The following is a 10,145-nucleotide window of genomic DNA, read 5'->3' on the forward strand; positions in this document are numbered from 1 at the left end:
TATTTTTTTTAATTGAAGATAGAAATTTAAAAATAAAATAAAAGAAGAATTTGTTTCTATTTGCACCACCTACACTAAATTAAAAATAATTATTCTTTTATTTTATTTTTAAATTTCTATCTTCAATTAAAAAAAATATTTTATTTTCTTTGATTTTATAAAAACATTTTTTTCTTTGATTTTTATAAAAATATTTTTTTCAGTTTTTTTTTTATTTTATAAAAATGTTTTTTCATTTTCTATTATTTGTATTTAACTTATTCCATTTATTTTATTATTTTTTCTTTGATTTTTATAAAAATATTTTTTTCAGTTTTTTTTTTATTTTCTATTAATTGTATTTAATTTATTTTTTTATTTTTTTAGCTTAATTGCACTTTTGCCCCCTGATCTTTCACCTTTGTGCGATTTACCTCCATTTTTTTATTTTTTTATTATTTTTATTTCTGATATGGGGGTGTGGTTAGTAAAAGGGAGGGTGAAAATAGCAACCGCCGTTAGTAATTGGACGGCTAACTAACGGAAGGGCCTAAATCGCACATATTAATAGAAGAGGGAGGGAATTCGCTCATTTTAAAGATGAGGGAGGTAAATCGCACAAAGGTGAAAGATCAGGGAGCAAAAATGCAATTCGCTCATTTTTGATATGCAAAGGTTGTTCCCACTGGAGGTTGTTTTCTCCGGATGTCACGTAGCTTGAACGTGAGGAGTTTGATAATGAAGACCTCTTTGGATCAAAATGAGTTTTTAGGAATCACATTCTTATTTAATAGATGCCCTGAATTAGAGCACCTCACCATCAAATTGGGTCTTTCAAAAGAAATTTTTGGTGAGCATTTTAAAATTTGTTTCTAGTGTAAGCCAAGAAGCCATAAAAAAATGAAAATTAGGTTGATGAAATAATTTAACTTATTGTGTAATATTAAAAATTTCTAATTGGAGAGGATGATATAAAAATCTCTAAATAATTTAACTATTTTATTCAAAAATCCCATATGAAGCCATTGTCCCTTTTTGTACTTGTTTAAGTGTTTCTGTCCATATTTGTGCCCTTTAGTAGCTAAGTTTTTGTTGTTTATGTTTGCAGGTTTATGAGTTACCAGACAACTTTAACCTCGAGAGGTTTTGGACTGATCATGCAAAGGCTTATAGATGCATGGTCTATACTCTTAGAGAGGTTGAGATTGATGGCTTTAAGGGATCAACGATTGAGTTTTGTATGCTTACCTATTTCATCACAACTGCGAAAGTCTTGAGGAAGATGACTATCAACATATCAAAGGATGATGTTGCAGATCTAGATGAGAGGTTGGACTCTTACCGCTGTGACATGACAAAAATGTTAATGACTCAAAGGGCCTCAAGAGATTTACAGATTTCAATATATTAAGGAAAAATATATGTAGAAACCAGGGAAGTTAGCGGTAGAGGTATAAGAAGATAAGAGGGATGAAGAAATAAATGTAAGGTGAGCGAAAGTTGATTCATGATACTTTAGGTATTTAAATCACGATTGATTTTCTAATGAATATTTGAGAGTATTGTGTTTTTTATTATTTTAAATTAGGCTTCTTTAATTCTCTTATTTTATCGTGCTTAATTGATTGCTAAATCTTATTCCATCCAACTTTATAGATAATGGATTGTTAAATTACTCTCGTAATTCGAATCCGGGTGTTCTTTTTTTGTATGCCAAATTGAAAAGATAGGAATACTAGGGGTATTCAACCCATCAAACCAGACAAGCCCAAAAAAAGGATTTTTTGGAGTTTGTTGTGCTTTGGATTTCTAATCACAGAGATACTCTCATGGATAAGTTTTCTTCGAAATTAGGAATACCTGAAAAAGTTAAGAGGGTTGTAAGAAAATGCATTGCCTCCGCTACAAACCACAAGGTTGGAGTATGAATTTTGTGATACAACATTGGATTGTTGTCACTTTACTATACTAATTACATTAATGTTTAAATAATTTAAATTAGTGAATTTTTTAAAAATAAAATTCAGATTATTTAATGATGTATTCCATAAATAATTTAATACAATTAATTTTCTTGATATTTTTATTCCATGAAAGTTCTCATGAATGTCTCATTACTCCATTAATTTAGGAAAAAGATAAAGCACTTTTTTAAACAAAAAAAAAATATGAATATAGATTCTACACATAAGGAGGATCAAAATTTCGCTGGTGGGGGTCGGTTGATGCAGCAGCTCAGAATCAGGGTCAGTAACACACTAACACGATGACAATTTGGATGGTACTCAACATGTGAGATATCATAAAAATAATAAGTTTTTCAAATGAAGGAATTAAATTATTGTTTCCAAACAAGAAAAATTATAAATCCAATAAAATTAATAAACTCAATAAAATTTCTAGAAATTTAAGTTCTCTAAATTTTTTTTTTTTTTTTTTGAAAGATAAAGGTATATAAATAGATTATCACAAAAAGCCCCTAAGGACAGGACCCTCAGGGGGCGAAGATCACCCACTAATAACAAGGCACTTCGACGAACAAAAAGAAGCCCGCTAACCCGAACAGGAACTAAACGGGCAAAAAAACAAGAGCATAGGCCACAAAGAACATCCTAACTCTTTCAAAGACACAACTAGGATATACAAGCACGACTCAAGTCTTAAAATGATCCTCATAGACCTTCTCCAAACCACGAATAGCCTCTATGTCGCTACCCTCGAACTCTAACCCCAAGACTTTGCCAAGCAACCACGTCTTTTTCGAGCGCGTGAAGTAAGGCCCACCACTACCAGGAGAAGCCTTTTGAGACACTAGCATATCTATCATGTCACGACAATAAGAATCCAAACTCCCATCTTGATTGACAACATCATCCTTCGATATGTTAATATTCATCTTTCTCAAGACTCTCCCAATAGTGATGAAATAGGTAATCACACGAATTTCATTCATTGATCCTTTGAAGCCCTTAATCTCCACCTCTTTAAGAGTATATATCATGCAATTATAAGCCTTTGCATGATCAGTCAAAACCTCTCAAAGTTAAAGTTGTCAGGTAACTCATAATCCTACAACATATGAATAATAAAAAATTAGCTGCTAAAGCGTGCACATAAAAGGATGGAACCATTTAAACACAAAAAAGGAGCGAGATAATAGATTTGCATGAGTTTTTTTAAAAAATATTATATTTGTTCCGCTTGAAATTATTGTATCATCTTCCAAAATTACACATTATTGATTTTACTCAATATATCAAATTTCGCATCCACCCATTTTCCATTGTTTTTTTCTTGCTCTTTCCCAACATACATATAGGAAAACAAATTCTATTATATGGATCTAATACTCACCAAATATTTTTTTGGGAGGTCCAATTTGATAGTGAGATACTCTAGTTCAGGGAAACTATTAAGTAAGAACGTGATTCCTAAAAACTCATTTTGATCCAAAGCGGTCTTCATTATCAAACTTCTTACATTTGGAAGCATTCAGAGCAGGCAACCTCCAGTGGGAACAACCTTTACATATCAAACTAATACAAAATGTTAAACTACAAATGTATATATAGTTTTTTACTTTCTATAGTAAAGCTAAACTTAAAAGTAGCTATATAACACAAAAAATGAGATAAAACATACCTAAAGAAAGTAAATACTCACAGTTAAAGTACTACCGCCAAAGATATTTTCCTCTAGTTTGTAGAGAAATAGAGTATGTCCTTCGAACTCAATGTAGAAGTCAAGAACTTCCTCTTCCATCACAAGAGAACGAATGTCCATGACCAAAAAATTATCATTCAACCCGGAATAATAGAAATATCTTAATTTTGGAGCATTGACTATAAAATAACGGCTATTAGATCTAAACATGCATCTGTCGACGACCAACTTTACCAACCTTAGGTTCTCCTCCTGTAAACCAAAGTCATCTGAGTTTCAACACCTCTCGAGACTTAAACTCTCAAGCGCCACACAACTTGACAACAATGCCTTAATAGTAATGAGTTTTACTTCCATCCAACCTAAAGAAATTTCTTTTGGTGCATGAAAGTTAAGCAACTCTGCCTCAACAAAGCGGCATCAAAACAACTTCAAAGATTCAAGGCAAGTGTGACTATAAACATGTGCTGGCAATTCAAATAATGTCTCATGCTCAATAAAATTACTAGTAAAATAACAATCCATTGTTGGATCATAAAAGTCAAACTCCAACTCCTTCACCCCGTGTTTTGTGGCAAAGGTAATGGACTCCCTGACAACTCTCTTAGCATTCTGAGACAATGATAATCTCAAAGAGAACTTATCCACAACCGTTTTTGTGTGATTAGAAATCCAAAGCAACATAAATTTCAGAAAAGCTTTTCTTTGGGCTTGTCTGATTTGATAAGTTTGACCATCTTTCACAAAAGACATCACATCAAATTCTATATTGGATGTATACTTAAAAATGTCTATCCAACTTTTAGAGAGAATTAAGGTTCTTACCGCTTCTGTAACGACCTAAATTTTTCCCTCAACTAGAAATAATAGGAGTATTTTAATTAGTATTATTATTAATGCAATTATTATAGTATAATAAAATAAAAATAAAAAAAATCTAGATAAGGATAAGGATGAAATCAAGTTCTAGAGAATTCAAAGGATAAGGATGAGAATAAAAAATTATTTCAGGAAGGACTAAACTGCGAACTGACCTAACTCTGAAGGACCTAACCGTGATTTCAGAAATAGTTTTAATTCAAACTTTGGTCCCTGGTTTTGTCTATAAATACCACCACGAAGTTCAAGTTCAATTCAGCTCAAATTAGAGCAACCCAAGCCTCCAAATCCTTGCTAAACCTTCCCCTCAGCCTCCTAAAGCATTCCCTAACATCTTCTCCGCCCAACAACCACCACAAAACACCCAACCGAGCTCAAGAAATTCCGAAACTTTAAGCTCTCGGTTCTCCCTCAAATCTCCATCAATTTTGTCGAACCAAGAGTCTATTTTGCTTAGAATTTCACCAGGAAGCTATTCGTGCAAGAATTTTGAAGTTTGGAGGTCTAGATTTCATTCTGTCATTGTTGACCGGAAAAGCTTCACGGTGTTCATCGTTTTGGCCAAACCAGAGACCTTTTCAGCTACCCACCTATACCATTGAGTTCCTGGGAGTTAGAGGAAGCTTTTCCAATCGGTTTCCACCCTTAACTCCACCCTCCCGCCGGGGCTCCGCCGCCAACCACCACCTTCTCCGGCGAGCTCCCCAGAAAACTGCTCAGAACTTGGATTTTCTTGCATAGTTCAAATCCTTGTCTTCCATAGGTTCCATATACATATTCGGTTCGGAAAATTAACTTGGTTTGATAGGGTTTCAAGAGACGAGAAGGTATGCAACTTCCCGGCCTTATAACTCACTATTCTTAATGATTCAATGCAAAGTAAGAGTCGATTATGATTCATGGGATTAAAATGAACATTTAGAAAGAAACGGAATGAATTTTGGAGATCCAGAACAAAAGTTATGAATTTTTCAAGTTTAAGCTAAATAATTAATAATTAATAATTAATTAATTCCTTGGATATTATGGTCGGCTCTGCCGCCTTATCCACCAATGGTCGGCTCTGCCGCCTATCGAAAATGCATGGTCGGCTATGCCGCCTTATAAGTTATATAATGATGGTCGGCTAAGCCGCCTGATTTTAAAGCTATATAACGATGGACGACCTTGCCGCCTAATTATTTAAAAAAAAAAACCGGATATTAAAGAATAACATGGAATTTTATAACCTTAAGGTGAGAAGTGACTAAAGTGATGTACGACATTATTATTGCAGATAATCGATCGAAGGATTTTTCGAAGAAAGGTAAGGGGGGAGAATGCTCAACTCATGAGGGGGTATAGTGTGAATAAATAGGTGTTGGACCTCCCTTGGGTCCTATTTGTTTTCAAAAATGATTTTTCCAAACGGGATTTATTCCTGGGAATTGATTCGAAGAAGGAGCCTCCAAATCTTTTCTTAAACATTTTTTTTACGAGGCATCCTGATTTTTAAAGAAAATGTTATTTGATCAATTCTCAAAATATTTCCAGGAGATTTCTATTGGCTTGCAGGTACTCTATGAGCAGGAAAGTTCAGTGGCCCCAACTGGACAGTCGAGGCCAGGCTGTGCCATTGGGTAACGCTGTGAGATCTAGGGGATACCGTAAGGGTTGCGGTCCTTGGGGTGTGGTTAGGTGGGACCTATCAACAGGAGTAGTTGAGGTTTGTCCCATCCGGAACCTAATCACACTGCAGGCTCCCATAGGATCATCTTGCCGAGCGGCTTCTCGGTGACTTTCCTGGAGAATGTTGGGCCCACATCCTCATCATAGTGTGGTGGATTTTTAATGATTGGATTTGGTTGTGATCAACATCCTCGTCTAGAGTGTGTTGAAATCTTGGATGATTTTGTTGGATGCGTTATTACTTTTTACTGGATTTACTTGCTTATTTATTTTACACTGTTTCTCCTATTTGAGTGTGTTGGATTGCTTCTCACCGCTCTTGTTCTCTGGTTTTCTTGTTTTGGTTGGTTGTTCTAATTGAACAACTTAGGGACGGAGTTCGAGGAGAAAGATCTCGAGTGAAAAGTGGTCAAGGCAGGGCGAGCTGTAAATAGTTGTAAATATACGGGAGTGTTCGAGTAGAATAAAGACCATCTGATGGAGGAAAACGTGTACGACTGGACTCGTGCTCTATCAGACTGTAAAATAAGTGTGAAAGCTGTGGTTTTGGTTGTAAACAAGGCAGTCAAAGTAGTCGGGGAAGATTCAGAGGAGTTCATGCGAGACTTTGGGACGTCTTGTCTAAGGAAAGGAATTGCTTTTAATGACGCTTAGCGCGGCTAACTTTCCTGGAGACGTTCTCAGACTATCAATTGGACATCGATGAATTCTGACCCAAAGGTCTTGTACTTCTTCAAAGTTCATCAATAAAAGTGTTTTTCTCTGAAGATATTCTTATTTTATAGTTAGGTAGGGTGTGAGTTTGGTCGTCACAGCTTCTTTGCACAATATCAAAGAAACAATAGCAGAGAGCAAAGAGTGAGGCAATGAACTAAACTTATCGGTACTAGGGGCCATGACTATGGTATTAAAATTATTGCAGAACCTTTGACAAACAACTTCTTTTTTTTCAAAATGAAGATAAAGATAATGTTTACAACCTCATACATATATTATAAAAAGTAAAGTTGACTTCAACCTTGTATATATTAATTAAAATAATGATTAATTATTACTGACATTTTATTTTTATATTGCTAGGGTATTAAGTATCGATAATTGTAAAAAATTTCACACATATAATAACTAAAATAATTAATAATCAAATTAGTTAAATATTAATTATCACCACAAAAATTCAAAATTAATAAAATGAATATATATTAATATATAACAAATATGCAAAGTATTGAAAATGAAATAGTTAATTAACAATGATATTTCGTTACTTTATTAAAAATAATATTTTAAATGATATTATATAAAATTTTCTTTTTACCTTTAATTGATGATAATATTAATGAATTTTTAATATTTATACTATTGGTCGTATTAAACATTGACTGTAAAACCTCTTTTTTTTTTTTGGTACAATGACTGTAAAACCTCTCACGACGCATGCAATAGTTATAAAATTAAATATTAACTAGTGTTTTCTTACCCGTGCGTTGCACAGGAAATATGTCTGTCATATTTGATACGTCGGTCAATACGTTGTTTTTTTTTTAATATATGAAACAGATGAAATGGAAGAGTCTGAAATGCGAAGCAAAGTGGACAAAATGACTTCTCTTCTAAGCCTGGTCCAGATCAATAGAAACTCGTTTAACATTCTTCGTGAACATGAAGACAATAGCACAAATCATAGATATAAGAAATTACAAACATATTAAAGAACATATGAAATAGAAGAGTTTGAAATGCTAATTAAGCAAAGTGGTAAAAAAGTCTTAAATTGAAACCCTTGTTGCGTAGATTGAAATTCGTGCGATTGATTAACTAATAAAAAGATTGGTTTACGAAATCTCAAATACTACAAAACTTATAAGGAGACGGTTTAATGGTGGCTAATAAACAATAATTGAGTTAATCTAGTGTGAAAAAAAGATAAAGCATTCTTCATGAACGTGATTATGCAAGTTCGGTTCCACACACTGAGAACGTGCTTTTACCTGGGCGCTGCACGGGTAATTGGCTATTGAAGTAGGCATTAATCAATACTCTAATTATAGAAGAATTGAGATACTAACATTGATAGTACAATCTTAATAAGCCCGGCTAGACATTTCAAAAACATGTATTAAAATCCTTGATTGTAGTATTTTAAACTCAGACCATTTTAACATATATAAGTAACACCAAAACTAAAACTAAAACGATTGCGTGACCAAAATCTTTGCTTACTCGTGTATTGCATTGCACTTGTTCTTAAATTATATGAAGAAATTTAAGTATAACCAAAATGTATTTAGAATTTACATCTACCATTACAAACCCCCTCCAATAATCTTAATTCTATATAGTCTGGATCTCACCCATCATGATCCAGTTACTACAACATTAATCCACAAACTGAAGGACTTGTGGGCTTGTATTCTTTTATTATCCCCTAATTCCCTTTAGAGGATCATTTAGTCTTGTCCTCATCCTATGTATATGCATGTGCTCATTGTTCATGTCCTATTCCATTGTGTTTCACACCAAATGCTCCATATTTCAAATCACTTGGAAATGAACTCTTCTAAGTATTCATGCTGCATCAACTACCCCTGAAATTTAAGTATAAAAGCAGAAAAATAATCAATATAGAAGAACAAAATCATATGCATGAAAAGATTTTTAGTAGGCACTTTGCTTTGCATAAGGTTGTGAAGAGTGTGCTATATAAGTGAAAGCATAGACAAAAGGCTGAAACTGATGCAGGATCATTGTTTTTAAAAACTTGAATTTAAAGTTTCTTTAAAATAGACATTTTAATCTCATACTATCAAATAAAAGTCAGGGTTGTACTTACATATAGATTTTTGATTTAACAAAGTTCCAATCTAAGGTTTAAAGGTTTGAAAAAACCAAAAGGTTTCTTTAGATTCACTTAGTTTAAATATCATATTAAACTAAAAGAAAACAAATAACATTCATATATAATTATATTTACATGTCATTAGAGTCTTCATTCCTCTCATAACTTAATTGATGAGACCACCTAAACCATGCACCCTAAAAAGGAAAGTGCAGAAGATGTAAGAAAGGGAAGTGCAATACTTGTATCTAAAACCCTTGCACAAAGTGTTACAAATAAAGAAATGGAAAAGGGAAGTGCAATACTTGTATCCAAAGGTTTTCAAGTGAGAAAAATACAGCATGAAAAAAATACAACAGGGAAAAGAGATGAAATAGAATCAAATTCAGAGCACATTAAAAAGAAAACCACTAACTGAATGCATTTAGTTCTTATCCCATTTTATTTTATTTGAAATTTAACATAATATCAATCAGTAAAGATATGATAAGCTCATGTATCCCTCATTCTGCAAAGAGAAAGAATCAGTAAATAGCCCCTAAACTTTTGTCTAACCATGCACATCAACAATAAAATCAACTTATGGTAGTAGGTGCAGCATTGGGTGTTGCTGATGGTAAATCACCTGGTCCCTAAACATTTGATAGAGAAAAGAAGTGTCAAACATTCATTAACAACATCACTGAACATATTTTTTTGTGCAGTAGATCCCAAGTTCAAATATTAAGAATATTTAAATTCATGAAATACATAATTAAATAGATTTGCGATACACTAAGTAACTAACCAGGGCCAGGCGCTCCTCCCTTCTAGCAAGCTTCCTTGAACTTGTGAATGCTTTCCATTAAGACTCGCTTGTTCTTGAATACATTATCCTTCACCTTCATGTACATATCATGGTACATGTGTTTGTCAATTTTCTTGGATTCCCTGTACTTACAGAAGATTCCTCATCCAAAGTATTTTGGTGGGAAGCCTTGCCTTTCTTCTACCCTTACGGTTACATATTAGTATTTAAAGGTTAACATTATAATTAGAAAAAGATCCCCTCCCAATATTAAAAAACTATCACATAACCATTCATTATATGGCTACCCCTTGCAGACATGTAGTACCC

The 10,145-nt window shown here is 33.4% G+C and overlaps 1 long non-coding RNA gene across 1 annotated transcript; it reads left to right on the plus strand.

Annotated features, from left to right (window-relative positions):
• Nucleotides 1-4,781: 4,781 nt before the first annotated feature.
• On the plus strand, nt 4,782-6,956 carry LOC130733158 (uncharacterized). Its single transcript, XR_009017390.1, has 3 exons — nt 4,782-5,348; nt 5,798-5,827; nt 6,560-6,956. It is a non-coding gene; the product is annotated as an uncharacterized LOC130733158 (long non-coding RNA).
• Nucleotides 6,957-10,145: the final 3,189 nt, after the last annotated feature.

Source organism: Lotus japonicus, chromosome 1 (assembly GCF_012489685.1).
Source record: "Lotus japonicus ecotype B-129 chromosome 1, LjGifu_v1.2".
Lineage (NCBI taxonomy): Eukaryota > Viridiplantae > Streptophyta > Magnoliopsida > Fabales > Fabaceae > Lotus > Lotus japonicus.